This window comes from Ambystoma mexicanum, chromosome 2p, assembly GCF_040938575.1.
Source record: "Ambystoma mexicanum isolate Mex_15411 chromosome 2p, UKY_AmexF1_1, whole genome shotgun sequence".
Classification (NCBI taxonomy): domain Eukaryota; kingdom Metazoa; phylum Chordata; class Amphibia; order Caudata; family Ambystomatidae; genus Ambystoma; species Ambystoma mexicanum.
Window position 1 is genome coordinate 1,359,124,436 of NC_090923.1, and position 27,900 is coordinate 1,359,152,335.

The window sequence follows — 27,900 nt, forward strand, 5'->3', positions numbered from 1 at the left end:
ATGACTCCTATTTGCATGGGTTCTACGGTATCGACTCCTTTGGCGGAACTCTGTGGTCTTGAAAAAACCCGAGCTTCGAATCTGGAGCGATCAGCCTTCCTATTCTGTAACCTGTGATCCAGTTGAACCACCAGGTCAATATATTCAGAACAATCTTGCGGAGGATTTACTACTTGGGCCAGGACATCTTTGAGTTCTCAACGCAACCCCCTATAAAACAGCATAATCCTTTTATCCTCGGGCCATCTGGCTTCAACTACCAGTCTGTTAAATGATGCAATATATGCCAGAAGATCCTGATTACCTTGTCGTAAAGAGAGGAGTTCGTTATCTAAGGCCTGTCCCTGAGAGTGTCTGGCAAATAGTCTTTCCATACTGGACTGGAAGGCCTGAAAATTACGAAGAATCGGGTCATCCTGGGTTACCAGGGGAATTGACCAGTCTGCAGCACTGCCACTTAGATATGAAAGTACGAAGGCCACTTTGGCCTGATCAGTGGGATCTGGCCAACACAGGAAGTGCAGACGACATTGATTGATGAACACTGCAAACCTTTTGGGATCGCCTGAGAAGCGTTCGGGTGGAGCCAAAGGCACATTTCCAGGTAGATTAATTTGTACAGGATTAGTGGAGGTCGCTGGGATATTACCCCCCCCTGGGGTCGGCAGCGGTGTTTGCCCCGCCTGCGTTTGTAACAACTGTCTAGCAAGATCATCTGTGCGCTCTTTGGACACAATTAGCTCCCTCCTTAGGGCGTTCGTTTCCTGGCGCGCTGCTAGTACTTCTGCTCTTAATTCCCCTAGCAACTGGGCTAGTTGGTCAGTATCTGAGGTTTCCATTGCGCCTGGGTGGAGGATTTGTGGTGGGCTTCGCGTTCTGTAACGCTCACCTGATTTCCACGGAGGCGCTGGGCTGGACTGAGCTGTCGCCGTGTCTTCTAGTGTGACTCGTAGATCTCGGCCTTCTCCTAGGGCTGGTCCCCTTCTCACGATGTACCGGACGTGTAGAGTGAGGTGTCTGCAGACCGAAGAACAAGGATATAGGAACTGGATTGACTGAACTTCTTCTTCCTCAGTCCTCTTATTCGAACCAAGGGCGTGGCTTGCTCACCTTAGATATGTTAAGGCCGGGCTCTCCATCCTGCGTCTTTGCAGGGGCGCAAGTACCAGTTACTTCACTGGTTCACTGACAATCCTCTTGATTGCAGAGGTTGATGTTGGAAGATACCGCCGTTTACCGCACAAGCGGTTTCTTGATAGTTATTGGAGCACCCTTAATTTAGTCCCTTGCTCAGCCTCAGGGTGTCAAGATTGAAATTGTAGAGGAATGATGCGGCGAGCAGGTGAGTAGGAAAGATGACCGGTTGCTGTCACCCTTTCTAATGTCTCTCTTTGTCCTGCAGGTTTAGGTGCAATGGACGCTGATGAATAAGTGCCCAGGATCGTGCAAGCGCGTATGTACGAAGAAGATGAAGCGCGGTGCATGTAAGTAAAATGACTGCTGTTTGTTTCAAAAGCACGCCTTAATGTCTCTTTTGTCCTTGCAGATCGTGGATGCAGAGAGCATTGCTAGATGGATGCCGGCGAACGTGCGAGCGCGTAAGTAGAAAGTTTATGGTTGGTTTAGAATGCGCCTTAAAATGTCTCCCTTTGTTTTGCAGATGCCGGCATGCAGCGCTTCTTGAAGTTCAGAACGTGCGGAGCGCAGGTAAGCAATTCAAGAATGCAATGCTTAATCAAGTCCTTTTCTTTGCAGATGTCGATGGGGAGCTGAAGAAAGCGGCGGAAGGCTTTGGAAGATGCCTCCGTATTTGGTAAGTAAGAGCGCTGCTCTCGAATTGAATTCTGCTAATCTGTTGTTTTGTCTTGGCAGATGCAGCTGAGGATCGGATCTCTAGCAGGTAAGGAATTCGTTTTCACAGGAACTGGAGCTGAAGAATCTCAGGAAGACTGGAGCTGACATGGTGAGCGTCCTGCTGCAGATGCAGAATAACGCGAAGCACGTTTCATCAATCGGGTGTGGTTTAAATAGCCTTCTGTAGTGCTTAGGCATCTTCTTCCACAGCCTCGCCTAGGTAAGAAAAGAGTTCCTGTGTTCTGATTCCAGGGAGTGGCTCCTGCCCCACCCAGACAGGAAAAGTAGTTCCAGGCAGAGAAGGATCAGAAGACCATCGAGCTGGTAAGTAAGCAGCATGGTCTGCTGCAGGTAGGTCCACCCAAGCACTCTTAAGCATTATGAGCCCGGCGCTGGAAGCGCCGGGACCGGTCATCTTTATGAGCCTGGTGCCACTGGCGCCAGGACAAGGTCCAAAAGGTCCCGATAGGGACTGGCTGGTACCCAGGATCAAGGTTATGGGCCTGCTTCCAAGGATGTGAGGCAAGTCCTGACCCCTTGGAAGCAGGGATCATGACATGTGCCTGCGGTGGCTTAAATGAGCGCTAACCCCAAACCCTTGTGTGGCAGCGGGTTGGCATTCAGATGAGGGCCAACCTATCGGCCATCTAGTAAGAGATACAAGCCACTTACCAGCTACAATATGAAGATGTGAAAGATACCTTAGAGAAAGCAGGAAAGCCTTTAAAGACTCTGGTTAAGAAAGAAAATGTGCTTTCTATTTTCTTCTAGAGAGAAACTTTGAGTTGTGTTGTTTTCCTCCTTTTTCCTTTGGAAATTTCTTTTGCACAGAGACATTTGCAGGCAGAGATTGTTACCCGAGTGAAGGAAGAGAAAGAGACATTGCCATCCGGATACATGATATGTATTTAGAGGCAAATGGGTCAAGAGACCCTTTAACTAAGGAGCCTCCAATGCAGATTGGCTATGAGTTCATCCGGGGAGCCAAAGTTAAAGGCTGTTCGCATGGTTCATCTGAGAGAGGATGAAGCCCATTGTTGGGGTCACTCCCTGGGGGAATGCTATGAATTGGAAGAAGGGCCACAGATGGAAATAGAATTGTTTGACCAAAAAGTTAACTTGGGCAACCAGTGAGAGCTTTGAGTCCATGTGAAGCCTCGGCTTTTGCCTGATCTGGCCAGAGACGAAGAAACACCCAGAGAAGTAGGCGGATGGTGGGTGAGAACTCACAGAGAAGGTTCTACATAGCAGGAATTCTGGCTTGCTTGTATTGAGAAGCCTAAAGGAGAGCAACAAAGAAAAAGAAGTGGTTTTGACCAGTGCTCCGGATAAGTAGAGTACCTGTCTAACTGCCTATAACAGGCAAATACTCTGAAAACTAACAGGGAGTAACAGACAGGCAGGCACCTGCCCTTTGTTACAGCCTGCTCTGCTGTGTTCCTAATCAAATCAGAGGCATCGGTTGAGCATGCAACGAAGCGGAGCTCTAATATTGTTATATTTCAACTGAGGTGCTGAAGTGGGCCAGTAAAATAAAAATCCTCATTTCTGGTAATCAATGGGAACAAATTAAGCGTGTGATACTGTACAAAACAAATAACTATACTTTTAAGATAAAATGGGCCTCATTACAAGTGAGGCGGAACGGGTTAACGGGACCCGCTAAAGGAGGCGGACCCGTTAAACCCGTTCCGCCTCATTACAAGCTCCCCTTGCGGGACCCGGTTAGTAACGCCTGGTCAAACCAGGCGTGCTTACTGGGTCCCGCGAGGGGAAGAGGGAGCAAACAACGGGCCGCTCGTAATCGGCCCGTTGTTTGCTCCCTCCCCATTCCCATTCAGCCCTATGGGGGCTGAAATGGGAATGAGGAAGGTCCGGGCCTGGGTTCCTGGAGGGAGGAATTACCGGGCCCTCCGAACTCGGAATGGCCCGGTAATTCCCCATTCTGGGAACCCGGACCCGAATTTGGCGGCAGCCATGCCGTCAATAGCGGCATGGCTACCGCCAAAATCGTAATGAGGCCCGATGTCTTTTTACTTATCGAAAATACTCCAGTCAACTATGAGAACTACATTTTACTCCCTGAAGATCTATTTCTTGTAATAGAACATTACATACTGAAAGAGGAGAACGCTGTGTTTTAGCAATATTCACCCAATATCGTATGACAGAGGCAAGCTCTGTTATTTAACGATAGTCACTTAATATCACATAAGGACAGAGACGAACCCTGGGATATAGCAGTATTCACCCAATATTCCTTAATGACAGAAGGGAGCTTTGTGATAGAGCAATGTTCACCCAAAATCACATAATGACAGAGGCAAGTTCTGCGATATTCCAAGATTCTGTGAATATTACATAATGAGGGAACCAAGCTCTATGATATAACAATATGCTATAATGACCCTGGGGGCTCTATGACATAACAATAATCACCCCATACTTCATAATGATTGAGGTGCGCTCCATGATATAACAATATTCTCACAACATCACACGAACAAGTTGAGCTTTGTGATGAGACAATATTGACCAAATACCACATCATGGAATCGGCTCACCGATTCCACAGGATAAACTGAACGTGGATTGGCTGAATTCCGAGCCATACCACAGTGTAATCCTGTGTACGCATTTGTGTCCATTGCGCACCGGGTCTAAAATCTTTTTCACTTACCTCCGTAGGCCGCCATTTCCATCAATACCATCTCCCCTCACCGGGTAATCAGGTAAGTCTTCTCCCCCACCCCTCTGCGCCCTCAAACGAATTCCCTTCCCGTCCTCCCACCCCCACTTACCTTCTTTTTTTCCCATTTGAGAGCGGAAGCGCTGGGAATACTTCAGTCCCCAGCACACCATGCTCCCTATCTGCAACAGGCCGTCATGGAAAGGAAGAAGGGACTGCGTGTAGTCCCTTCTCCCTTCCCATGGCAGGCATTTTATTTGTTTACTTTTTTTCCTATCTTTTTAATGTCCGCCATGGAAAGGGAAAACGAACTCCGTTTCCACTTCGCGGGCGGCCATTTTTGTTCCATAATTTTTTTGCTGTTCCAAAACACTAGCGCGTTTCGGAACAGCAAAAAATGTTTTTAGTACCCCGGTCTAACGGTCCGGGGTACTGATGGCAATAAGCCCTTCGACTACTGGCCATTACCGCCAAAGGGAATGCCCCCAGGGCCTTCGTTAAGGCTCTCGCTACGCTTGGGCCTGTAACTATGGGTCCCAGGGCCATTCCCTTAGGTGGTGATGGCCCTCAGTCTCAGTGCTCACAGCAATATTCACCCAATACTAAATGATGGTGCACCTGAGCTGTTTGATGTAACAGTATTTACCCATTTTGAGCCTAACAAAGACGGGTGTGCAATTACAAAGCAGAAATCCTAAAAGAAAATAAATGGTACTACTCTGAATGTGTCAGGAACGCCACTCGTCCAGAGAAATAATTTTACCAAATCATTAATGGAGGAGAAACCGCACAGCCTGCAGCACAATACTGACCCCAACCCAAAACTGTGGGAAGATATCACCAAGCATTTCATTAATAACATATCAAATGTACAGCAGGCAATCAATGCAGCAGTAAGGAACAGAGGAAACCATAAAACCCCTCACAACCGCCTTGCAAACCCTCTAATGAACAGATTTAAGCCACTTCTGAACTAGACTTGAAAAACGTGATTAAACTAAGCAATAGAGCCAGCATGCAGATGGACCTTTGCTCCCTGGATATTTGCAAATAGATCCTCGCCAATGAAACACGGGCACCTTACTTTTACAAACGAATTAACTGCACACTCGAAACAGAAATCGTAGCAAAATCATTTAATATTGCCTACTTCCAACCGCATCTATAAAAAACGAAAACATTACGTACCCAACTATAATTCTAGAAAGCTATTGTAAGGGTGTAGAAGACAGAGACTGACAGAATGGTGGCATGTTTGGGGCAAAAGACCTTTATTGAAGAAGAAAGCAAGAGAAAACCTGTCTATCCCTATTCCTAGGGGGCGGGGGGTTCCCTGCGTCCACTAAAGATAAGGTGTCTGTCAGGATGGCTTGTCAACTCAAAAGTGTCCACTTTCTGTTGTCAAGAAAGCCCTAATTCTGTCCTGTACACTAGAAACTAAAGGATAAGGCAGTTCTGTTCGGGCCCCAGGAGAATTATTCCCTTCTCCAGGGTTATGGTTCCTTGTTAGTTTAAACAGTTCCCAAATCTTAGCACAGTCTTGTGACTCACACGTTGTTAGGGGAATGGTTCCCTTCCCCTCATAGCAAAGATCCACACAATGCTTTTTGGTGGGTCTGGAGAATGTGCCCCTTCTCCTGACCAATAGCATGGGAGAATGGTTCACTTCCCAAGGCCTTGTGGACCTTCCTGCTGGTCCGAGTTACCAGGAGAATGACTCCCTTCTCCTGGTATCTTGTTATCAGTTGCAGTCTGAGCACACTTTGTCAGGGGGAATGGCTCCCTTTCCCTGATAGTAACGTTCCGCACAATACTTTCTTGGTGGACCAGGAGAATATCTCCCTTCTCCTGACCAATAGCCCGGGGGAATGGCTCCCTTCCCCAGGCCTTTTGGACCTTCTTCCTGGTCTGGGTTGCCAAGAGAATGACTCCCTTCTCCTGGTATCCTATTATCAGTTCCTTACAGCCAGGGGGAATGGCTCCCTTCCCCTGGTCTTCCTTCTCCTTCGGCTTCACACCTACAACACCATCTCTGAGTGTTAGGAGGGCCTGGGACCCTACCTTCCCTTATTCTTTGACCTCACCACCCACTTGGATCACTTCCCTGCCAAGTACTGCCACGAGGAAGATGACTCATATCACTCTCTGGCTTTGGGTCCGAGACCCTAGTTTCTCTTCTTCTTGCAACTGACCCATATGGTTTACTTCCCTGCCAAGTACAGCCACACGAAACATGACTAGTATCTCGTTTAGTGGGCTTATCACTGCCACTGTTGTGAGGGGCTGTCACTCTCAAGTTCTCTCTATGATACCTAGGGTCCTCAACCCTTCCCTAGTGATCAACAGGCTTCATTCCATCACTTCAATAAGGAGGAGAAGGGTGTCCAGTCATAATGTCGAATGAAATTAGTCGAATTACAATAAAGTCGAATCCAAAAAGTCGAAAACAAAAATGTCGAATTTTTTATTTTTTTATTTATATATTTTTTTTGGGTTCCGGTGGTAAAAAAAAGGGGTAAAACAAAAAAACAAAATTAAAAAAGGGGGGTTGGGGGGGAACCCCCCTATTTAAAAAAAAAAGCAACCAAAAAAAAAAATCGACATTTTTGTTTTCGACTTTTTGGATTCGACTTTTTGACTTTCGAAATTATTGAATTCGACATTATGACTATGAACCGAGGAGAAGGTATGTAGGCTTTCTGCCACTGCTGTGCCACCCATGCATTATGGCTGCACCCAGGACCCAAGCTATTCCTCACCTATGAGGCCCAACAAGGCCGGAACATGTTTGGGGATGCTTGTGGTCTTGTGCAGAAGGGATGTCACGAAGCAGTTTGGGCTGGACTGCCCCTTTTGGAGTTGGACCAAACCTGATTTGCCTATGGTATTTCCCCTTTTGTAATGGCTCCTTTTGTAATGGCTTGGCCTGCAAAGAACGATGGTCTGGAGGGTAACCCAGAGCAATGCCAGAGGTTAGGATTAATTCCAAACCTTCCAGCCATCACCTCTTTTGTGTGACTCGCCTCAAGTGGCACGGGTATGCCCAGACGTGGGCCCCATACCTGCTGGGCCTAGAGATCCAAGCTACTTCTCACTGGTCAGGCCCAACAAGGCCGAAACATGTTTGGCGATGCTTGTGGTCTCGTGCAGTAGGGATGTGAACAAGCAGTTTGAGCTAGACTGACCTTTTTGTAATGGCATGGCAGGCAAAGAACGATGGTCTGGAGGGTTTCCCAGAGCAATGCCAGAGGTTAGGATTCATTCCAAACCTTCCAGCCATCACCTCTTTTGTTTTCCGTAAGTCACCTCGAGTGCGACGGGTATGCCCAGACATGGGTTGCGTGCCTACTCGGCCTAGAGATCCAAGCTACTCCTCACTGATGAGGCCCAACAAGGCCAAAACATGTTTGGGGATGCTTGTGGTCTCGTGCAGAAGGGATGCGACCAAGCAGTTCGGGCTGAACTGCCCCCTTTTGAGGTTGGACCGAGCATGATTAGCATATGGTCCTTCCCCTTTTGTAAAGGCGTGGCAGGTGAAGAACGAAGGTCTAGAGGGTTGCCCAGAGAAATGCCAGAGGTAAGGAATAATTCCAAACCTTCCAGCCATCACCTCTTTTGTTTTGCATAAGTCACCCCCGAGTGGGACAGGTATGCCCACACGTGGGTCCTGTGTCTGCAGATCCTAGATACCCAAGCTTCTCCTCACAGATGAGGCCCGAAAAGGCCGAAACATGTTTGGGGTTGCTTGTGGTCTCGTGCAGAAGTGATGTGACCAAGCAGTTTCGGGCTGGACTGCCCTTTTTCGGATGGACTGAGACTGATTTGCATATGGTCTTTCCCCTTTTGTAATGGCTTGGCAGGCAAGGAACAATGGTCTGGAAGGTTTCCCAGAGCAATCCCAGAGGTTACAATTAATTCCAAACCTTCCAGCCATCACTTCTTTTGTTTTGTGATAGTTGCAAAGGGGCCTAGGGATAACTGCATGTGCCCTCTTGGTAAGCCACTCCACGCCCCCTCCGGTTCTCCCGTGTCACACTTTACCTTGTTGAGGGTTTTGGCACATCACCGGGGCGTCCTTGGATGGCAGCCATTCTGTTCGGCTTCTCCAGCATCTTGCATTCTGTGCGGCTCTGCGATTGCGTTCCCAGCTGCCTTCTGCTTTCCTTCCTTCTCTCGACACTGCTGTGCACCAGTCTGCTCCTACAGACACCTCGATCATCAGACAGAAATGGTGGACTGCCAGCATCCTTGGAGTTCTCTCCTTCCGGATCACTGATGCAGGATTATATCTCCCGCGTTCAGTTCGCAGCACACCTGCGATTGTCAGCGGCTTCCCGAGACCTAATGTTTATTCCTTGTCGCTTTGTATACAATATTGCCAGCAATGTGTGGGCCCACTGTATAAGTTCTTCGTCTCTTTCAAATGATTTATCTTTATTGATCCGCTGGGCCAACTTGTCCCAGTACTTGGATCACTTAGGTTGCTGTTGTCCTTCTTTGTCCCAGTACGTTCCAGAACCTTAAAGTACTCTGCCTTACAACAGTACATAGGTCTACCGTCTACAAAGAGGTTAGCAGAGGAAGGCGAGACTAGAGTAGGTGGGGATGTGATGTTCTAATAAGCGCTGTTGGTTGTCCTTATCCCTAGAGGGGGAGTGCCTCCCCATGAGATCCTACCACAATATACCACCCCCAGGGGGACTATCGGGTAGCAGCCTCACCTCCCTGACCTCATGGATGGAGGATACCTCAAAGGGAGAAGTGACGCCAACCGAAGGATCGTCACACTATGTATACAGCCAGACTTTGGAGCATTGGAGCATGCACATTCTAATGACCTATTAAATCACTAACAAGTCCGTTTTAGACCTATGAAAGGCATCCATCTGGCATGGCCTCAAAATATATGCAGATGAAAACACCACCTTGGCAATCATACTCCTTGACTTTTCAGTGGCCTCGACACCATAAACCACAGTGTATTAATTAGAAGACTCTAAACTGGACTCCATAACAACTCTTTCCAATGGAAGAGTTCCTTCTTAATGGACAGGACATAAATCACCCGACTTCCCCCTTTCAACTTGAAGCCACGGGCCATAACTTGTGGAGTCCCTCAAGGGTCGACTCTCTCACTACTCCTCTTCAACATCTATATGTCACCATTCATGAAGATCCTAAAAACACAGGGGCTCACTTGCTACAAGTATGTGGACGACACACAAGTCAAATATAAAATGAGAGGAGAGAAAACTCCAGCACCGTCCTTACAACTGCCTTACAAAGTGAGAGTACAGATGATGACAAACAACTTAAAACTAATGCAAGACAAAACAGAAATAATGAAAGTCTCACCACATGCAGCCCCTGAAATACCTCTACTGTGGCCCCTGGAAATGGGTAACTGACCTAGAACATCTAAAGTGATCAAGAATATCGGCATACTAATGAACAACCGCCTCACATGGCACCCCAAGTCAACGCAATAGTCAAAAGGTGCTTCTACCATCTATATTCAATTAGGTTATGCCCAATCCCACACAGAACATTTGCTGTCATTGGTCTGGTTCTCTCAAGAATCAATTTTGCCAACAGCGTTTTTCTAGGTGGGCTTGACTACTTCACCAAAAAACTACAACAGATGCAAAATGCAGTGGCTAGACTACTATTTAGACCCAACAGGAGGGAATACATAACACCAGCGAGAGAGCAGTGCACTGTCAACCAATTAAATAGAATACCCTTCAAGACCCTGTGCATCGTGTCCCTGCAAAGTTAAGGAGTAGAGAGAGGTTATCAAAAACAGAATCTCACATTACCAACCATCTAAAGATCTAATATCTGGAAATTAGATGCTAATAAGAAACAGAAGATTCTGCAAAGACACAAAGGCTCTGCCTTCTCCACTATGGTGACGAAACTTTGAAACACACTACTAAGGAATGTTTGCATGTTACAGAACCACTTGAAATTAAAAACTTGGATTGTCAAAGCATATTCAATGCAAATTAGTCAATGCTCAACAAAGAGCAGAACCAGCAGCACTCCATCGAACAACTCAGACCATCCAAACCATGGCTCTCGTAGGATACTGCTAGTAAGCAGAATATGACAACACCTTCGGGCTCAACTAAAATCACCTCCCCCGTTTCTTTAATATCAGAACAGTAACACAGGACAACAGCCTGCTACAGATACAAAGAAGCCCAACATCACTCACCGCAATACAACCAACAGGGGCAGCAGCTTGTACCTAAAATGAAAATCCTGCAGTACCCACCACCGTCCTTTTGACTAACTCTCACGTTGTCTGCCTTGCTCACCACACGCAAATTCAACCTAGCCACCAGCACATGGCTTCTAAAAGGCCCTCCCCCTAGACTCCAACAACCCAACCCTACACCTCTGACAGCAACTGACACACCTAGCCCTGTGCCAAAGCACGCTCAGTCTGCAAGCACAATGGCTAATTTCTGGACGCAAAGCCCTTGATGATCCTAACATATCACACCTAGAAAGCTGTCAAGCACACAGAGCTTAGGGAAATTTTGATTTGCACCATCAACACAAAGCACAGAATTATAACCTTTCCCCTCTCGTACTAATTAACCAACCCTATGCGCTCTTTCAGATCCGCAAGAATGCCTGGAGATCAGGGAAATGGCAGGGGTGTGTGATACAAATCCTAATAACATAAGAAACTAACTGCACGATACATACATTGTTATAGCAGAATTTAGCAACAAGTGTATGATTGTAGCTTTATTGTCCCAACCTGGTGGATACGCCTTCAATGATCAGCATGCAAAGTCCTAAAAGCCTAAAGAAATCTAATTTGTGTTTTATTTATTTTATTTATTGAGCATTTATATGGCGCCTTTACATCTAAAGTTGTTTCCAGGCTCCACAAGACAAAGGGTATTACAAGGGAGAAATAACAGTAATGGTCCTACTAGCCTTGTGAAATTTGGAATTTTGCAAGTGCAGTAACAAGAAGTGTGAGGGATAGGGGAGGTGGGGGAAGTGCGAGAGGGGAGTGGGCCAAGGGGCTGGGCAAGTGCTATGGGAAACCCAGGAGGGCAAGTGCTGAGGAAGGAGATAAGGTTTAACTAGTGCGAGGGGGGAGGTGGACCAGACTCAGTAGACTAGTCGGGGAAGGGTGCCCGAGGGCCAGTGCTGGTAAGGGGTAAGGGTGAGCCTGGTTGAAGGAGGGCCTGCCCCAATAAGGCTCACGAGGCCATCAGACATGGAGACAAGTGGAACTAGCAGGGGAGGGGAAGGAAGAGGAGAAAAGGAAGGTCTTGAGAACTTTTCAGAATTGAAGGAGATCCGGCTCAAGACGTAGGGGGGCAGGAAGGCCATTCCAGAGGGATGTGTCTGCTGAAGAAAAAGATCTACCACCCTCTCTCTGCTTAGAGAAGTGTCTGACTGCAGAGAGTTAGAGCAAGAAGATCGAAGAAATCTAGAAGGGAGGTATTTAGGGAGAGAGGGTTGGATGTAGTGTGGTCCCAGGCCCGGGAAAGCCTTGTGAATGATGCATAGGTTCTTGAATTTGATCAATACAGCCACAAAGAGCCGTTGGAGAGATCTTAGGGCTGGAGAGATGCAGTCCCTAGGCTTGAGGCCAAGGATAAGTCTCACAGTCTTATTCTGAATTAGTTGAAGACGGCAGAGGGAGGAAAGGGGCAGATTAAGGAAAAGGCTGTTGCAGTAGTTAAGCCAGAGCTCTGGGGACAATGAGTTTCTGGGGGAAGGTGAGGAAAGGCTGAATGCCTCTGAGGAGGTGAAGTTGAAAGGGAGATTGGAGCGGAGAGAGAGTCTGTATTGCCTTTGGAGCAGGCGACAGGCCCGTTTGTCAGAGGATATGCTAGAAGCCAACCATTTACATTCAGCGACTTTGCACGTGTGTTTAAGTGAGGCTTATTCGAAATCATACCAGCTATTGCACTTGGAGGCGGGCTTCATGCAGATACTTGTGGCAGGGGGAAGGATATCAAGAGTGTAGGAAATGGAGAGGTGAAGGAGGCGGCAAAAGCAGCTGACACTCCCTTCATCGGTCGCATGACTGAGACTGGCATTGAAGGAAAAGGCTTAGCCGGGGTGCCAGGGAGCTCAAGATGGCAGCAGAGGAGAGCATGGTCAGACCAGGAGAGAGGGTTACAGAGGAAGATATCAGCAGTGATGAGCACATCCGGGTGTGCCCGGCTGAGTGGGTTGGACCAGAGGGAAGAGAGTCGTAGAGGTTGGGGAAAGGTAGTGTGGCTGCATCAGGAGAGTCTATGTGAATATTGAAGTCTCCAAGGAAGATAAGCTTAGAGGTAGAGGTCAGAAGAGAAGAGGCAAGGTTGGTCCACTCTGTGAGGAAGAGGGAGGTTGGCCCCAGGGTCCTGTAGATTACAGACAAGGCATTCAAATGAGGAGTAGGATTGAGTGGGTATGACAGACAAAGGGACCCATTCAGGGAAGACAAGATCCACTCCTTCTGCAGACCGATTAGGTCTGGGTTTGGAAAATATCTTGTAGCCCTCAGGAAGGAGAGTGTCAAAAGCAGTGACACAGCTGGCATTGAATCTCGTCTCAGTGAGAGCGAGGACGTAAAAGTTAAAGTCTTCAAGGAGGTGACAGATGTCAGAGAAGTGTTTGACAGCAGAGCAAGAATTAAGGGTAGCGAGGTGGCATAGGTTGCCCCATTTAAAACTCTTCCGAGGCGGGGTACAGGGTCGTGGTACATCCATTGATGGGAGCGAAGAGACCTTGTGGGTGGCAGAAAAGGGAATGGCAGGAGGAGGGAGAGAGTTAATGAGAGAGGGAAGATGCCTGTCAAGAAGGAGGAGGTTGGGCTGACAGTCCTGGGCCATGAAAGTGTCATTTTGAAATACATTAATGATGCATCTGGATGATGAGAAGTGTGCCAAAAGCAGTTCCCATCTGGTGCCACCATTAATGGTTGAAGTGGAAAAAGGGGAGAGGATGGGGTCCATAGGTCGGGTCAGGGGAGAGCAAAGAGGATATCAGTTATAGTCTGTCTGGAGGAAGCGTTGATGTAGGTGTCAGCAATGGGCAATCAAGGGCTGGAGACTAGGAGTGTTTTTTTTAAAGTTTCCTTCCAGACTTTGAGAGAGGGGTAGGATAGGTGACAGAATAGCAATTAAAGAAGATAGGAGAGATGGAGAGCACCATAGTTGAAAGGTTGGGGCTGAAAAGCAGGAAAGGGGATTGTACAATACAAGCCGAAATCACCAGGCGGCCTAGCAGCAATCAGGGGGACGAGTTAATGTAGCAACTGAAAGCAGTGAATGCAATAAACAGCAAATGAAAGCATTAAATGCAATAAACAGCAAATGAAAACAGTAAAAAACACAGGGTAAGAGGGAAACGTCCTAGGTTACAACAGGCAGTGGGGGCACACATTTCACAGGAATAGAAGACAAACAACCAAGAATGATGTGGTAAAGGGAGGCCTAGAAATGCCATAGCAGTGTTTTAAAAGTACTTGGATATGAAATTCACAGATAGGTAGTGAGGCCTAGAATATTAGTGTAGTTATCACAGTTTGATTTTTAAATTCAATGAAAATGCACATCTGGTATAGAACTAGTAATTTAAAACAGCTAGGAGGTTCAGTCGCATTACAGGCAGGATGGGACAGGGCCCAGCAGGGCCAAAAAGGCTAACAAAAAGGCCCAGGTGAAATGCAGGGCATAAATGGATGTCAGGCCCAGGTGGATGCGGCAAAGTGTGGCCAAGCATGCAGTGCTGGCCGAGGCATTGTGCAATAGCGCCAAGTGAGCCCTGCCCCGTGACAACACAATGGTGCAGCGATGTAGCGAGTGATGGGCAAGGCCGAAACCCGGATGGAAATGTAGGGAGGGGAGAAGGAAGGGTCTACAGCCGTGTAGTGAACACCTATTCAGATCAGGGAAAGATCAGGAAAGGTATCTTACTTGAAGAATATCGCGAATGCCACTCGCTGATAAATCCTGCAAAATCTTTCTATTTAAAAATAACTACATTCGATTTTCATGCAAAGTGGTCAAAACAGCAACTTTGAAAACATCTAGATTTCAACAAGATTCGGGGTATCATTCGTTTTGCACTATTCGGCGTATCATGAATTTTACACTAATACCAAGAGTGAGAGAAATGCAGTGAAATAAAATGCATCATGCCATTTCCGGCTTGTGTTCATTGTTTCTCACAGCATGAAGCTTTACGCCCTGCAGAGCTCGTCTGAACTCAGAAGTTCATCTCAAGCTCTGAGAAACAGTGGATCACTCCGGGCGCAGTATGCGGCGGCTGGGACATGGGCTTTTAATTTCTTCGAAATCAGAATCCAAGAAGACACCTTTTGCTGAATTCCAAATCCAGGCAAATGTGGTTCAATTCCAGAACTGGTGATGTTCCAATATTTACCCAATATTCAATACTGACAGGGGCAAGCCCTGTGATGTAGCAATATTTTCACAATGTTAGTCAAGTGACAGAGACGAGCTCTGTGTAGGGAGGCCAGATGTCCCAATTTAGTAGGGAGGTCCCTGTTTTTCACAGCATGTCCCCCTGCCCCAACCAACTTCTTCAAACAAGTTAAATGGCACAGTTTTGCAACAACAAAGGCTTAGTGGATGCTCCAGCCCACGCAGATGGCAGGAACTAGAGGGGCAGCCAGTATAGCTTGCCACCCCTCTGGCCCCCTGCGTCCAGCTCGTCCAGCTTGCCTCCTGGCTGGAACCAGCTGGCCCTGGGAAGGCACGTAAAATGGCCCAGGCTGCAGGAGGGCGAATACACTCAGCCATTGGTGCACAGTTAATGATGTCAGGGACAAAATGGGGTACCGTTTTTGCATTTCTGGGAAGAGATGGGCTCTGGGGCGGTAATGAGAAGTTACCAAGGTTTCATGGTTTGATTAAGGGGATTGCTAATTGAGGCTTCTTGGTCACAGGCAAAACGACTGGCGAACGAACGATTCGGCAGACAAAAGAGTTTGTATCCGGTAGCGGGCAAGACGGTGAAGGCTGAAGGGATGTAATTAAAAAAAGAAAAGAAAAGAAAAGAAAAAAATAAACAAAAAACAAAAAAAAAATATATATATACATATATATATATAAAACAAACAAAAAAATATATATATATATACACATAGGCTGCAGTGGGTTGACGTCAGTCAGTTCATGGAGGCGACCACTAATGTTTGCAGTGGTAGCAGGTGGCATCTCAGGCTCAGGAAACATTGTGTCCCAGAAGGAGGGTGTATTTGCTGTTCCCAGGTAAAGACATGCAGATTGCAAAGAGAAGTGGCGGAAGGATTATCCTTAGGGTCGGGAGACAAAAATGACATGACCTTGATGTAGGTCATGGAACAAAAGTGACATGACCTTAATGTAAGGGCTAAATGCAGAATTTTGTCAATAAGATTGGTGTTGTGAATGTAATGTTTTAACTACTAATTTTGCCGGTTATGCTGCAGGAACAAAGGACCAGCAGAGGTTTGCCTGACAAAGGCTAAGTCAAGCAGCAGCCCAGTGGGGATTGGTGAGAACAGGTGCAGAGTGGCACTGGTGCGGTGGGCTTGTGCATGCGAAGTGAAGACGAGAAAGGGAAGCAGTTGCAGAAGAGGGATTGGCGGCTGGCAACGTCGACCTGACGCTCTGGGACCGCTGTGATCTTTCGTTCGTACCAGGAGTAGGTCCAGGTACCGGCATAGATGCCTTACGTTCTGGTAGGGGGTGTCTAAAGGTAAATGACTGGTGTTGACTGGCAAAGGGTCACTCGCATGGATGAACAGTAATTGCAATGGGCCTCCCGGGAAGCCCGGGAGTGTCTCAGGGTCACCTGGAAGTGAGTACGGGAGAAGATTCATGGGCCACCCAGAAATCAGTAAGACCGGGAGAAATAGGTGTCCCTGGGGGTGGTATGGAGAGGTTTATGCTCTTGAAGCAGTGGTTACATAAGAAACAGGAGGTTGGGTGCTATGGACCCATTACATTTTGTTAGGGACAGGGTTCACCTGTCTGACAAGGGCAACGTTGGCTTTCTGAAGGGTATGTTCGGAGCACTGAAAAGGTAAGGATGCTCACGAGACCTAAGGGAGTAGTAGCGACAGGTTACAAAGCGATAGGGGTGTCAGCAGTAGGAGATGTTAGGGGGCAGGATCTAGTGGGGGCATTAGGAGTTGCGGGGGGCACCACGAGAGCGTGGCAGAGTTACGAGGGCATTCCTAGAGAAGGAGCTATGCTGCGGTCCTGCCGCGAGCCATACCCGCTGGCTGCATGAGCCAGGATGGGGTGATACAGGGACTGATACCACTAGGGACAGCTTGGACTCCTCAACAACTGAATACAATGGCCTACTTCTCTACATTTAAAGGATAGGGGAGCGACTGAACTGGCAGTCGGATACCATGGAGTGCCGTTATTGCAAGAGCAGAAACCGAAGTGAGGACACTCACCGGTTATAAAAGGAACTGATATGGGAGTGACTGAGCTGGCAGTCGGATACCAGGGCGGGCTGTTCTTGCAAGAACGGAAACCAAAGCGAGGAGCGCTCACCAGTTTTAAAATTAACTAAGTAAACACAGGAATGGCAGGGCTTCCCGGAAAAGTATTTGTAGGAAAGGCATACTTGTGGCCTGAGCAGGACCATCCCTTAGGATGACTCCAATAGAGTGATCATGTTTTCTCCACTCAAAAGGTGGTGTATGTCAAAGTTATTTAAGGACACAATCTTTGATAAGATGTGATGTATTCCAATGTTTTTGGGGGCTTCAGTAGGGGTTAGCCCTGCTAAGCAGCTGCACCAGACCACGCAGGGGGCGCTATAGCTGCAGTTCACATAGTGGGCCGCCCCTCTCGCTACCCCCTCGGTGGGCTCGCCGCCTCCTCTAGGTGGGCATAGTGCAGATGCCCTCGGGGGTCAGGCCGGAAACGGCCGGCCTGCCAAAGGGGCATAAATATGCCTGGGCTGAGAGAGCAAGGTCTCTTTTCCAGCCCAGGCAGCAGCAACCACCCTCCCACCCAGGCTGTAAAGGAGACAAGGGCAATAATGGTCAGAGAGGGTTTCGTGGCAGGGAGACATCTCTGAGTTGAGACAGTGTAAAGATGGTACTTGTTTTGTAAAGTGTATATAATTTATGGGTATTGATGCATAATTGTCTTGTAGTAACCCATTTCCTTCTTATAGGTGATGTTAGCAAATTGTCTAACAAATTTTTCTGTTGCAGGCGGAGTTACGAGGGTGGTCCCAGAGAAGGAGTCATGCTGCGGTCTGGTCCGTGAGCTACAACCACTGACTGCTTCAGTCAGGATGGGGGACATGGGCACTGATACCACTAGGGACGGTTGGGCCTCAACAACCGATGCAGTGGCCTTGGGTTCGCTCCATTGTCCAAATGGAAGGGACTGAACTGGCAGTCGGAGTCCAAGGTGGGCCGTTCTCGCAAGAACGGAGTTGGTGTGAGAAGGCTTACAGGTTTTGGACATAGGTCTTTGTAAGACGAGATTGGCTGAGCCACGCCGGAAAGGACTATGTGTTGGGCCAGGCATTCATAAGACCTGAGCGAGGCTGGGGCCGCCCGATAGGATGACTCTACTAGTGCGACCATATGTTCCAATAAAATGTATTTTATGTTTCCAACATAGGGGAAAGTCTCTGGCTCTTATCATTGGGGGGTAAGCAGAGTATGGGGATGTATGCATGTTATTTTGTGATTATGCAAAGGAGGCCAGGGTAGGGGTAGCCCCGCTATGAAACTAGAGCCTTTTCAGAGAACTTCCATGGGTGGTCATGTGGCAGCTGCAGGAAGAAACAGGTGGAAAACAAAGACAATGCAACCAGAAGCATCACTTCTGCTTTGTCCAGCAGTCAGATGGTTAAACAAAAGAAGTCGGGAAAAAATAGATGAAAGTGTGGAGAAGTGATGGGATGGAAAAGAAAATGCGGAAACTGCATGATTGGTAGAGGACAGTGAATACAGTGAATGAGTGCTCCAGCTGAGGTCAGCATAAAGGTGATAGGTGAACACCCCTGCACGTGGCAATGGTGCCGTCAGAATCTGCCATGTACGCTGTAGAAAATGAACACGATTCACACTAAAAACATGTGTTATTCGAAATGTTGCAAAGGCAGTGAAAGGACTCTGATGATACCCCGAATATTGCAGAAATGTACTCTGATATATGCATCAGGATATTTAACCATCGTATTTTGTACTTATATTTTGAGGCTCAGACTTTGATGCGCTTCTTCTATGTCTATTACTTTAGTTTGCAAAACGGTCACCCCAGCTTTAGCATAGAGCAATATTACACAAACGACGGAGACGAGCTCTGTGATATAGCCATATTCACCCATTATTACATAATGACAGGTCTGAATTCTGTGATATAAAATTCAGGGACATGGAGGCCGCGTTAGTACACCACAACAGCAGGAAGCTGTCACGCACCAATTAGCAAACGCGCTGACTTACTGGCCATTCATCCAGTCAGGGTCACTCCACGCTCCCTCCTCCCAAAGTCTGAGTGGGCTGGGGGGGGGGCGGCGGGAGAGAGAGGGGCTCTAGCATCCCCTGCTCGTATTACGTTCAAATCACAACAAGGAGACTGTGTTTAACAAAGTGCGAAAAGGAAAGAGGACAATGGCCTTAATTAACGCGGACCCTCCCTGATGGCTTTTGTCCAGTTGCTCCTTAGTCCCGCGTCAGGAAGTGGTACTATGACGCAGACGTGTCAAGTGGGCATTACCTTGGGGGGTTTAGCCGCATCAACAACGTCTAGCAGCTGTGCAGATTTGCACCCCAAATTAATCCGCCTGTCGACTCCAAGTTGGTACACACTGGGCGACCGCCGTTCTGTTGTAGAAAGTGTTAAATGGAGACACTGTGATACTGAGGGGAACTTTGCGCGAGAGTGTTGCCAGGGCACTGTGAACAAACACATTCCCAAGCCCCCAGGAGGGTGAGGCGGAAGCATCTGCAGCCGTGTTTATAGCCCCCTTTGACTCTTTGCATTTAACTGGTCCATGCGTCACAGGGTAGGTAGGGCCCAACTGACAGTGAACACAGCTTAATCAAAGAAGCCCCCTCCCCTGGCCCGGACGGACACTTTCAGTTGTACCCACTTGATGATAGTTGTTTTGAACGTCTAATGAATTGTTTCGTGCATATGTTTCGTACATATCAATAAAACCCTGACTGGAAGAGCCAATTCTCATTTTGCTCAAGTTGTACTATACACATGTGCACCCTTTCTATTTTGTAACCCTATGGATTTTGCTTATTGCTTTGCATGGACTGGTCTGCATTTCAGCGAGAAGTGACAGCTTTGTAAAATGGACGTCTGTCACTGCAGCAACGGAGACAATTCCAGTAACGTCCTGGCGCTGGTTATTGGCGTATAACTGGTCTAGCTTGCTGAGGAACATATAAAATAAAGACCGCTTGCTAGAGTTGACTACTACAGGAGACCACAGCACAAGAAGTGGGGGGGGAGAGAAAAAAATTCAAAAAACAGAAAACAAATTGCAGTTAAAACTTCAATTGAGTGTTGAAGATAAAACAAACAATACCTTGGTAAACTAATATATAATACACAAACATGGTCAACAACGAGATGTTAAATAACATTATAGGAACTTCTTCAGGGGGATTCTGTTTATATTCTGTGTCATTGTGATGGAAACAACATCAAAAGGGAAGTCGTTCCCTCCTTTTTTGGCATGTGGTATCCTGTATCGTGAAACACATAAGAATAACTCTTCATTAGTTGTTTGTCATTTACTTGACATATTGAATGAGGAAAGCTAGTGGCCATGAATTAATATAGTGCCACCATTAGCTCGCTCACTTACCTAATGTATATTCTTTACATAGGTCAGCTCGAGGAATTTAATTTCCCTTATAACTCTCTTCCTATGGCATGGTATGGTACTGTTTATTTGTAAAGCGCCTATACACAAAGCAAGTGTTTCAAAGCGCTCAAGGAGGGAGGGAACAAGGGGAAAAAACAACAGTCATTTAGAGCCCTTGAATTTCTGAATGATACAAGTCTGCACGGGCAGAGGGGATGCATGGAACAAGTGCATGTAATACAATTAACAGTGTAGATAACAGCAAATAGGTCTGACGAGTCTGCAGTTTTCCCAAGTGCATTGAGGCACCTCCATGCATGGAGGGGAGACAAGGAAAAACAGATAGACTATATTCAAGGCATGGTGCATTCAGATTGTGAAAGTGCGCAGAAAAGTGCAGGAGAGGGGCGGGGGGAACAAGTGTAGAGGGATGCGGAGGGGGGACCAAGTGTGCTCGGTCAGTCAGAAGCTGGGGTAAGGGCTGAGAGATGCCACTCTCATGGGTCATTGACCAAGTGCAGTAACGATGAGGCAAGTGCAAGGCCCAGAGGCAAGTGCGAGAGGACTGGTGAGGGTGCCAGGGACCTGTGAGACTCTGAGGTACACCAGGCGGCCAGTCAGCAGGTTGCGCGGAAAAAGGAGGGAGAGAGGGATAGAGCAGAGAGAAAGGTTAGCAGGGTAGAGGGAGAGAGAAGGAAGAGGAGAAGGTGAATGGCTTAAGGAATTTCTGGAACTTAAGGAGATCAGGCTCAAGACAGAGGGTGGCAGAGAGGCTATTCCAGAGGGAGGCCCCTGCAGAGGATAAAGATCTCCCTCCAAATCTCTGCTTGGAGAACTGGCTCACTCGCAGAAGGATGGAGGTAGATGAGCGGAGGGCTTGGGAATGACAGTATTTAGGTAGGCAATGTTGCAGATAGGTAGGTCCCAGGCCCCAGGAAGCCTTGTGGACAAGGCAGAGGGTCTTGAACTTGATCCTTGCAGCCACGAGGAGGCAGAGGAGGGATTTCAGCGCCAGAGAGATGCACTTCCTGGGCTTGAGGCCAAGGATAAGTCTTGCGGTTCTGTTCTGGATGAGTTGCAGAGGGTGCAGAGCAGAGACAGGGAGGTTGAGAAAGAAGCTGTTGCAGTAGTCCAGCCTTGAGAGAAACACGGCTCTGGTATTTGGACTTTTTAGAGATGACCGAAATGTGAGTGGAGAAGGAGAGAGTGGAGTCCAAGATGACCCCAAGGTTTTTTGCCTCCCAGGTGGGTGCGGGCGCAGGGCCAAGGGTGGCCGGCCAGAGTGAGAGTGGGAAAGTGGGAGAAGGAGTCCCAATGCAAACAATCTCAGTCTTACTGGCGTTGAGGCCGAGGTCGTTTGCAGCACACCATGACTGAATTGCAGACAGACAGTCAGATATGAACGATGTAGAGGAGGTGGCTGAAGGTAGCCTGAAGGAGAGTTGCGTGTCATCCGCATAACACTGGGAGTTAGAAATGAAAGTGGAAATCACACGTGCAAGGGCAGCCATGTAGACATTAAAGAACCAGAGGACTAGGTTAGAACCCTGTGGAACGCCACAGGTTGAAAGAGTGATAGTAGAGAGAAAGGATCCAAGTTCCACCTGGGATGGGCGGTCGGAAAGGAAGAAGGTTAACCACGCCAGAGCCTGACCTGTGATTCCCAGGGTGTCATGCAGACGTGCGATCAGGATGTTGTGGTTTACCGTGTCAAAGGCAGAGGAAAGGTCAAGAAGAATGAGGACAGAGGGAGTGTTAGTGTTGAGATTTGAGAGCAGGTCTTCACGGGGTGTTCAGAAGAGCAGTTTCTGTACCTCTGGATGCTCTAAAGCCAGACTGATGGTCGTGGAAGCAACCAGCAGTTTCAGTGTGGCGGGTGAGCTGAGAGATAGCCAGTGTCTCCAGGAGTTTGCCCAGTAAAGGGGTGATGGAGATAGGGCAGTAGTTTGCAGGAATGGAGGGGTCGGCAGACGGTTTCTTAAGTAGAGGGTGCACAAGGGAGTGCTTAAGAGAAGTTGGGAAAACTCCAGTGTCAAAAGAGAGATTGCAGAGATCAGCCAAGGCTGGAGCGAGAGAGTCAATGTTGTCCTTAATGGTTTTGGAGGAGCAGGAGTCCACCTGTTTGGATGAAGCCTACATAGACTGGACATGTCTGGCGACCTCATCAGGTGTGACAGGAGTGAGAGAAGAGAGGAGAAGTGGTGGTAGGGCCAAGGGAGACTCCAGAGTTGTTAGTGAATTAGGTGGTGTGGAGGAGAGAGAGGAAAGGATGTCTTGGGTTTTTACGGTGAAGTGTGCAGCCAGGGCCGAGCTAAGGTCCTGGGTGGGTGTGACAGAATAGGAGGCTGCTGCAGGATTTGCCAGTTCCATACAGACTTTGAAAAGTTTGGCAGTGTTATTTGATGCCACAGAGATGCAGGCTTGAATAGATACTCTTTTTTTGGTGTGGATGGCGAGTCGATATTGCCTTTGAAGGAGGCGGCAGGCCAGTTTGTCAGAGGGTCTGCCCGACGAATTCCATTTCCACTCAGCTGCCCTTCACTTGCGTTTAAGGGCAGCCAGATCAGAGTCGTACCAAGAGTTGCACCTTTCGGAAGGCTTCCGTCGGACCCTCATTACAGGGGCAAGAGTATCAAGGGTGTTAGAGACAGAGAGATTGAAGTTAGCGAGGGCTGTGTCAGGGTGGGAGTCAGCCACAGGAGTAGGAGGCAGAGAGTAGGTGGAGGCAAAGGCAACCGCAGTCACTCTTTTCATGGGTCTGGTGACTTTCAGACTGAGTGGCCACGCCGGGTGTGCCGATGCAAGAGGAGAGGAGAGCTTCAAGTGTGATGAGAGAAGAGAGTGGTCCATCCAAGAGAGAAAGGTTGTGAGAAGGATAGAGAGAGGGATGTCGGTCGAGATGAAGGCATCCAAAGTATGGCCCGCTGTGTTCATGGAGCTAGAGGGTAAAATAGGGATGGAGAGAGAATCACATAGGTTGCGGAAGGGAACTGAGGGGCCAGGAGAGTCCATATGGATGTTGAGATCACCCAGCAGGAGGAGTTAAGAGGAGGAGAAAAGTAGAGAGGAGGTGAGGTCAGCCCATTCCAAGAGGAAGAGAGTGGACTGCCCTGGTGGCCATAAGGAGAGAAGATTTAGGAGAGAGTGGGAGCCTGCAGACTAGGCACTCGAAGGAGGAATAGGCCTGAGTTGGGATGATGGACTGGTGTCGATAAAGACACAAGTGTATGGACCAAACGTAAAAGACATCCAGTGTCAAATACTGTTCTCTTCTGTTACATAAACAAAAGTTAGTAACTATTTGGAGCATCCACTTACTCAGAAAGTTGTGCTTGTGCTTAGATGTAACTAATGTGCGAGTGCATTCTTCTCAGCAGTAGCCGTAGGTCTCGCTTAGGGGGTAAACACCAGGCATCTGCAATTTAATTATAGTCCCAGTTTCAATTTAGCCATATTTAGGTTATTTGTATGTAGAGAAATTAAAACTCAAAGAAATTGCAAAGACTATTAAAAACGAATAGATATTTCTATCACCCACAGGGTATGTACGTCTCCTATTAACACTTGATTAAAGAAGACATGAGAGAAATAACAGACATTTCTCAAAGCCCTTCAGACTTATAGCACATCTCATACTTATACATCTCCAAATCAAATGATGCTTACTTCAGTATGTCGATTCCAGTTTTGCTTGTGCAGGTTCCTTAATAGCAGTCTACACAGTTGCCTGTTTATCGTTACAGGGATCAAATGGTTCTCCATTCTGACAGAGTGAAATATAAACAGTATATGTTGTGCGACCGCTATTCGTAATTGGTAAATCACTATTCACATGAGGTTGTATTAAATCATAGACCAGTGCCGAGGCCCTAACAACGCACTCATTAGATATCTGCCCATGGAAATTTCAGTGAAAAACAGCTGTAATATTCACAGTCCTGTCTAGATGTGAAGCATGCTCATATTCACAATTCTATCTAAATGTGGCACTGGCTAATATTAGCAAACCTGTCTAGATGTGACACTGGCAAATATTCACAATTCTATCTAACTGTGGCACTGGCTAATATTCACTATCCTGTCTAGATGTGATGCAAGCTAATATTCATAATCTTGTCAAGATGTGACACAAGCTAGTATTCACAATCCTGTCTAGCTGTGACGCAAGCTAGTATTCACAATCCTGTCTAGATGTGACGCAAGCTAATAATCACAATCCTGTCTAGATGTGACACAGGCTAATATTCACAGTTCTATCTAGATGTGGCACTGGCTAATATTAGCAATCCTGTTTAGATGTGACGCAAGCTAATATTCACAACTCGACGCGTGGCACTTGCTAATATTCACAGTTCTATCTAGATGTGGTACTGGCTAATATTCACAATCCTGTCTAGATGTGATGGAAGCTAATATTCACAATCCTGTCTAGATGTCACGCAAGCTAATATTCACAATCCTGTCTAGATGTCACGCAAGCTAATATTTACAATTCTATCCAGATGTGACACAGCTAATATTCACAATCCTGTCTAGATGTGACACAGGCTAATATTCACAATTCTAAGATAGCACTGGCATATAATTCACAGTTCTATGTAAATGTGGAACTGGCTACTATTCACAATTCTATCTAAATGTGAGGCAAACTATTATTCACAGTTCTGTCTAAATGTGGCACTGGCTAATTTTCACAATCTTGTCTAGATGCGACCCAAGCTAATATTCACAGTTCTATCTAAATGTGACACTGGCTAATATTCACAATCCTGTCTAGATGTGACGCAAGCTAATATTCACAATCTTGTCTAGTTGTGACGCAAGCTAATTTTCACAGTTCTATCTAAATGTGGCATTGGCTAATATTCACAATCCTGTCTAGAAATGATGCAAGCTGATATTCACAATTCTATCTAAATGGGGCCTTGGCTAATATTCACAATCCTGTCTAGATGTGACGTAAGCTAATATTCATAATTTTGTCTGTATGGCAGATGGCTACTCAAGGTGACCGCAGATGGAAATGCACGCCGTACCTCGGTCCTGGAAGCACCTTTGCTACACATATGAAACTGGCCATTCAGAGGCCATGGGTGGGCTCGGGGGCGGCAGGAAGGGAAGGGAGACAGAGGAACCGGGGCAGTGCATACAGCCAGGAAGCTGTGTGCGCACAAGTCCCCAATGGAGGCATGGGCCAAAATGGCCCCATAAAATCCCCTTACCACGGGCAAATGGCTACTCGAGGTGGCCGCAGATGGAAATGCACGCTGGACCTCGGCCCTGGAAGCACCTTTGCTACACACATGGAAATGGCCAATCAGAGGGAGTGGGCGGGCTGGGACGAAGGGAAGGGAGAGGCAGGGACCGGCTTGGTGCATGCAGCGAGGAGGCTGTGTGCACAATAGTCCCAAATGGATGCACAGGCCAAAATGGCCACAGAAAATACACTTTCCAGGGAGAGATGGCTACTCGAGGTGGCTGCAGATGTGGAATCACGCAGACTGAGGGATTTGCAGAGGAGCACACAATTTGGTTGAACGAGGAAACGGACAGACAAGTACTTGTGCTATTTTTATATTCTTTTATACTGCATCAAATTACTTTCGGATCTCCTAGTCTTATCAGCAGAGTAGGCCAAATAAACCCCACCATCAATAATGAGATAAAAGTTGTTTGGAATTTGCATTGCTTCCATAACGTGTAAGCCACCAGTACTTGTAAAAGCATATTTTGTTTATTATATTTTATAGGGAATGTGTAATTCATCGAATTCACACCTTTATTTTGTTTATTAAATGTTATTTTGTTGTACAGGCTTTTCTTTTGGGAAGGAGCCGAGGTCTTCAAAGAGAAAAACATTTCATGCAGGTCCCAATACAGGTGTGTAAAGGGCCATCAATCTATGGGAATACATTTACCTATTACGATGGCGCAAAAGGAAAACGCGCTGTTGTTGATGCACCAGTGCAAAGGTTTCCAGTAATGATACACATAATACCAGGCCACATGGGAGTACTGTCTCTACCAATAGGGGCACGTGACTTCTAATAGCCACTGGCGTCTCCAGGAATCACATTTAGGTGGGTCAAAGAAGGGTCAAAGGGGAAAGTAAGTAAAATAGACCATGGGGCCTCATTCCGAGTTTGGTTGCCGCCAAACTCACAACATTGTTTTTCGCTGACTAATATCCTGGTGCCACCAGGACATTACAGTGCCGGCGGCCCGGGATATCAGGCAGCGGAAAGTGTAAGTCCCCATTCCCGTGGAGTCCTGGGATGGGACACAGAAGCACCGGCACCGTTGCTAACAGTGACTGTGCTTCAGTGAAAACCATACCTGCATGGGGCCAGTGCCCCCGGCAGGTCAGACCTGCCGGGAGCAACGGCCCCTGCAGGCATACTCAGAGTGTGCCGGTATTGAAAGGGTGCCAGTGCGTTGCTACCGGTACGCTTATTTCCGGACCGCCTGGCTCGTAATGAGGCCAATGTGAATGTTTTTCCCAAATTGACATGGGCGAAGCAGTCCAAAGTGAAGCTGGAGAGGCAAAACTGGTGCATTTCGTTGGAAAAATTTAATATTCTAACACTTCTGAGGCCAGGAAGACAGCGGTAAGCACAATGCCAATTATGCATCATAGGTCAGTAAAAATGACACCCGTTCTAATATTGTGCCCAAATATAACAGAATTAGTTGCAAGGCGTTACCACCAGAATGCAGGTTACTTCACAGTGTACGTTATTGTTGCTCAAATGCAGCAGGGTGCTGTCAATTCAGAGTGACCTGTGTGGCTCTATTACAGGGAGTTACTAACAAAAGTTGCAACCTGGCTGAGGTAATGTTTAAGTGCACCATGGTTCTCTTAAAAACAGCAAAGTGCCAGCGTGTCAGTCATGGAGGGATTTGCCAGTTGAAAACAATCTGAATTAGTCAATGTAATGCCGCTATCAATAGTGCCATGCCATCCTTGCCCAAGCCTGCCACTGTATGACATGTTCTGATCTAAGTGCATTAAGCAGTTGGGCTTAATGCAGCAACTATAGCAGTAATTGAGATGTATGCAGCTACCCACTCAACTACGGAGCCAAAGCTTCAAGCAAAAATGGCCACCGTGATTACATCGAAGAGGCTTGGGACTTGCAGAATGATTGTTGCGCCACTGATCCCGGCGGATTGGTTGCGTGCAATACTTTGCCCCCACCGGCCCCTCATAAAGGGCCTCCACTATGGGCCATGCAGAAACCTGTCTGGTACTGTCCGTGCGTGGATAGCATCTCTGGCGTATGTCTACCTTTACACTATGAGCCCGCATCTCCCCGCTTCACCCCATTGCATGAGGCGACCGCCTCCTACGTTAACCTGCGTGCCGAAAGCTTGTCACTCCAAGGTAAGGAATATGAGGATATCATTGAATGCAATGCTAGCTCTTGCATGTATCTGCTATTTCTGATCTCTAGCCCTGATTACCAGATTCCTGTCGTCGCTCTTCCCTGTGCCACCTCACACCATAGCCACCC

General features: G+C 47.4%; 1 long non-coding RNA gene across 1 annotated transcript in view; it reads left to right on the forward strand.

Annotated features, from left to right (window-relative positions):
• Positions 1-18,176, forward strand: part of LOC138566051 (uncharacterized) — a 77,304-nt gene extending 59,128 nt beyond the window's left edge. The window contains exons 2-3 of the long non-coding RNA XR_011301819.1: positions 16,008-16,232; positions 17,760-18,176. This is a non-coding gene — a long non-coding RNA (uncharacterized lncRNA). The remainder of the gene's footprint in view (positions 1-16,007; positions 16,233-17,759) is intronic.
• Positions 18,177-27,900: the final 9,724 nt, after the last annotated feature.